Genomic DNA, 5666 nt, shown 5'->3' with positions numbered 1-5666 from the left:
TCAATAAAAAGAGTGGGAAGTAGGCGCGTTTCACTAACGCCCACCTGATTAAAGATTTTTTTGTGGGTTGTAGTAATGAAGGTAATGATGGTTTGAACTCTACGACTTGTGAAGGTGAAGGATTTTTAGATTTTTTATAAAAATTATATACAAAAATATTGACAAATTGGTAGAGAGGTACTGGGACTAGGATTCTTCCAAATTCATTTCTAAAGGTTCAAATAATAATTCTTTTATCAATATTAGCTCGAAAAATATATTAATTATATCGACTCTAATTTATTGCCAAGATAGATTCTCAAAATATTAGGTGTAAATGTTAAGCATGGGACATCAAATCATCTAAGCTAAGCATGACCCATCAAATCAAATCACAACTAATTAATTTAAATCATAATTTCAATTAAAATTAATGCAAAAGTCATGAAAAGAATTAATCAAATTACCTATGTATGAAGCTCGGCCTCCTCCGTCGTCCCAGTGTTGGGGTTTAACTCATCATAGTAAAAATGCTCTCAAAATAATTTATTATGGCTCAAAAATGGTTTACAAATGATGAGAATATGATAAATACAATAAAACCAGAGACCTACGACCCTCAGTGACAAAATAAGACTGCTTCCGATGTGTCGCAAACGTTGTGGAAAATAAGACTGCCTGATGTACGACCCACAAGTGTGAGTCGTTATTACTGTAGAAAAACGATTGCTGTTGCAGGTCCGTTCTTCGTGTTCTTGGTGTTCTTCATCAGCAGCAGCAGCAACAACAGAGTTTCATCAACTCTTGATTTCTGCTTCTCTGGACCTCCTCTAGACCCCCAAACTCTCGACAACCTTTCTTTGACCTCCAAAGACTCTATTAAACCCGAAGCATGCATCGAATCTCCTCCATAACTCCACAAATCCTCGGCAGTGAAAGAAAATATTTTCGGATATTTTCTTTCATGTTTTAGCTTTTCACGCGTTTTCTCTGGTCCAGCACGCTCCAATTCGACTTATTCACGCCTCAACACTCTTCCAACGCCAGCAGAACTCCCCCATGCACACAAGAACTTCAATTTTGCTCGTGTTACAGTCCACGTGCTCTGTTTTGGGTGTGTGAATCATACCGAAAATTCCAGCCAAATTTGATCGATCATGTCACCCATACTATGTTCCTTAACCTATATCACATCTCTATACCAAATTTCAGCCATTGAATGGACCCATAACCCCTTCATTTTGACGATCGAAATTCTGCCAGAACTGTTTAGAAATTTCCCGCCAAAATCGTTTCAAATGGGGAAGAAACTGGTAGCCCCCTATCCAGAGTATGGGTGCGAATATCAGCTGCCTTGTGGGTGACCTGGGGGTGCCCCTTGGCAATTAGGTTACCCCTTATCCAAAAGCGAGAGTCCGAATAACACTTGTCCTCCGGGTGCCAAAATCAACTTTTCGAGCCGAATTTTCCAAAAATGTTTATTTCCTAAAAATGCATAAAAACACAATATTAGTACAAAAATAGAGTTCCAACAATACGGACATTGAGGACAAATTAGACACAAAAATGTGTCTATCAAATACCCCCAAACTTATTATTTGCTAGTCCTCGAGCAAATTTATTCTAGAAAGAAAATCCTTTGAACCCTTAGGTGGCCCTAGTGGCGGAGTGTTGTCTCCGGAGGGTTTACCAGAGGTGTACCCACAAAACCTTTACTCCAGACCCTAGCTATCTACGCAGAACCTTGGAAGGCACTAAGGAATCTCATTGGTTGGCATACTTATTGACTACAAGAGGAAGTACCCTGGTGCGAAATTCCAATTGATGTACACGAGTTTGCACTCAAGCATACTAAAATTCATATAAAAGTGACAGAGCTCTACTCAGATAGTTGCACTATGGACATCATATTCGGAGTCAAACTAATCACATGGAAAGATTAAGAGATGGATATAGAAAAACATAGATGGTTTTGATGTTTACTAAGTGAACGGCGTTTCCCATATCTGTCTGAAGGCCTCTGCCAAAATGAACCTATCCTAATGGATTGAGATACTAGTCTGACTAATATCAACACACTGGCATATACAAGGGAACCAGTGGTCGATAACCTAACTCTAGGTCAACACAACTGGCATATACAAGGGTACCAGTGGTCGACTTTATTGAATTTATTCCTTTTGGTCAAATGGTCTGGTCTCAATATTTTCTTCTTTTTTTTTCAACTTTTTGGTAACTACCATTTTTTTTTCATGGTATCTCAATCACTCTAATTCACCCTAGCATTGGTAACAACTTGAATCGTGGGCCCCACCTAATCACTTAGAGTACATAGTTTAAAAACAAAATAAAAATAGAAGTGAAAAGGACTCAACGAGATATGGTGCAACTATCATGTTATTTCTAACACCTGAGCTCTGTGCTTTTATGAATAGACTCTTTAGATGTTTCCATCTATTCAGATTGGTTCCTCAACTCCTACAACCAAAATGCTTCCATCCACTTAGATTGGTTAGTGCCATCCTAAATACGCATAAATTTCTAGGCTCTGGAGTTTATTTATTGCAACTAAAAAGTTTCTACCATACCCCCAAACTTAAATCTAACATTGTCCTCAATGTTCTAAAGATGAAACTAAAAGCATGAACAAGGAGAAACTGTTACCATTTGAAGCAAAAAGAGTTAAGGAAGGATATTACCGTGTTGCATGAGATTGGGTTACCTCCCAAGAAGTGCTAAGTTTAAAGTCTTCATCCAGACGTAGGAAAGGTTTAGTCAACTCGAACCGTATAATAGTAGCCGGAATAACTGTGGGTCTTTAAAACCAAAAAGAGCTGACAAAAGGAAACTGCAGTGAACCAACGAAATGAACAACACTAGCATGCCCTTACCTAGTTTCCTGATAACTATTTCTAATTGTGGTTCAGGTTCAGGTTCTATGAAAAGGTCTAAATAGAATATTTTCATTGGTTGCGTTTCTTCATAGGTTGGATCCTAATCATTAGGTCCTAGAGTCTGAAAAAACTCAAATATGATCTTAGAAACGCACAATAATAACCTAAATAATTGAGGATCCTCTAAGTCAATAAGATTTGACTTACATAATTGACCAAAATGAGAGTAGTGGTCATTCTTAAGAAAATGTGTCGATTCTAATTTCATGAAGCATTTAGGTTTAGTCTCACAACTTAATATTCGACACATTTGGAATATAAACGTTCCCACAGTTGGAAGAAAACTATTTGGTGGGAAAACAAAGTCAATCTGGGGATCATAGCCTAGGCAAACCACATCAACCAGAGGATGGGTTTCTAACGACTGAACTTCTTCCTGGACATCATTAGGTTCGGGAAAACGAGTATGAAGGTAATCTTGTAAAATTGTTGAGGCACATATGTCAAGTCCCAAGTGAGGGACCTTTCTAAGAGTGAAAGCACATGGATGATAACCACCCCCAAACTTAGAATTTTGGGTGTCTCTAGATAGACTAGCTACAATTTCCCTAATTTCTAGATCATCAGAATCCTGAAAATGGTCAATTGCTTCTTGTAAAATATACTCAGGTGATGCATCCTCACTCATATTTAAAATCTCTAACTCGTTCCTCTAAACCATTATCGGCTTCGTAATCCTCGTCTAAAAAGGTTGTATCTCTAGTAAAATCCTCGTATTTTTGAATAGGTGAATAATTATTAAAATTATTTGGATTTGAACTAGAAATAATATTATCATTATAAATCTCATTGGGAGTAACAGATTCCTCATTACTATGCCTATAAGTTTCTTCATTACTACTATCCTCATCATCATAACATGAAAAAGATCGAACCTCATCAAAACAAGTAGTGCTACCAATTCTAACCTTGTTATCTTGATTATGTAAATAACTATCTTTATTCTCAAGGGTATTATTGGATACACTATATTGGCAATTCAAGTAATTTCGAGCAATTCTTTTGTTCGTCTCAGCTATCCGCTTGAGGTGGTCTTCTAAAGAAGGTTAACTAATTATTGTAGTTCTTTCATCTATAATTATACTATTCATCTCAGTTAACTTACGCGTCGACTCAGCTAACTTCCTGAGGGACTCTTTTAAAGGAGGAATAGGAACAGAGGGATCATAAAAAGGACTAGTTTTCAATAGTTTGATTGTATCCTCTAGAGACGAAAAACTAGTACTATAATCTTCTTGCTCGTAAGACTGATGCATGTGTGGATAGTAATTGGGCTCACCAGGGTATGACCCATATCCTTCCAAAGGATGGCGTTCCCAACCACTATTCCCAACATGGTCATAAAAAAGGATGATGTCCATATTCAAAATCAGGTCGATAATCATTGTATTGGCTTCTATCATACCAGTTCGACATTCTTAATTGCAAGGGAATTCTACACAATCACAAACAAGGCTGACTCGACCAAATCAAAGCTATAAAATCTAGCAAACAAAAAGCATGATGGCTCCACTTAGATTGTTTCTAGACCAGCTTCTATCTTTCGAAAGGGAATTCGTTGCAATTTGAGCAAACCCCTCTGGAATCAATCCGAGTCAAAGTAAGTTGAATTGAGGCGAGGGAAGCTCAGTGGAGCTTTGATACCCAAGGCCTCACCGCTATCACAAGGCGGCAGAGTCACGCATTCAACTCACAGAAACCATCATGAACTTCGAGGTGTGCTTAAGAAATCTTCGAAATTTTTTCCTAATAAGCGCGTTACCCTATCGGTCTCGTTCTAGTCAAGTTTTAAGATGGGGTTCGCGTTAGGTTTCGTTTTCCTAAGGCGGGCAAGAAGGGAGCGGTGATGAAATCCGAACCCTTATATTGTATTGGCCAGGCCTTGCCCTTTACTAGGAATTTAAAAACAGTCCAAATTCGTCCTCAATCAATGAATCACCTTAAGGAATACAGTAACTCGCTTACAGGAGATTCGCGAGTGTTACGATGGACTTACCTCCCGTACCAGACGGGGGATGAACCGTTGAAGTCGACTCGGGCCACGACTCATATGTCATGTACGAACCCGAGGGACCGAGACGATATAGTAATCGGTGTCCTTCCCTGCACACAGTTTATATATAATTTTTTTTTATATATATAACCCTTCCGTAGGGTTTAAAAAAAAAGTCCAATTGTCCATAATAAAGTCCAAATAAAAAGTCCAAAAATTACAAAAATTATGAAAAATAAAGCCTATTTACAAATTCTAAAATAAATAAAAGCTATATACAAAAAAAAAAAAAAAAAAAAATTAAATCCTAAAAAAAAAATTATGTCTTTTTTTTCTTCTCCTTTAGCTTTTAGCTTTAAGCTTTTTGTTCCCAAGTCCTTAGTATTCCACTTCGAACCTGTAAATCAAAGACACAAAAAGAAACGTAAAAAGGAACAAATAATAGTAAAAAAAAAAATAAACCTAAAAATTCTACCTAAGCACAAATCCGCGTCGGCGGCGCCAAAATGATTAAAGATTTTTTTGTGGGTTGTAGTAATGAAGGTAATGATGGTTCGAACTCTAAGACTTGTGAAGGTGAAGGATTTTTAGATTTATAAAAATTATATACAAAAATATTGACAAATTGGTAGAGAGGTACTGGGACTAGGATTCTTCCAAATTCATTTCTTAAGGTTCAAATAATAATTCGACTTATTCACGCCTCAACACTCTTCCAACGCCAGCAGAACTCCCCCATG

Source organism: Papaver somniferum, chromosome 3 (genome assembly GCF_003573695.1).
Source record: "Papaver somniferum cultivar HN1 chromosome 3, ASM357369v1, whole genome shotgun sequence".
Classification (NCBI taxonomy): Eukaryota; Viridiplantae; Streptophyta; class Magnoliopsida; order Ranunculales; family Papaveraceae; genus Papaver; species Papaver somniferum.
This window is presented reverse-complemented; position numbering follows the sequence as displayed.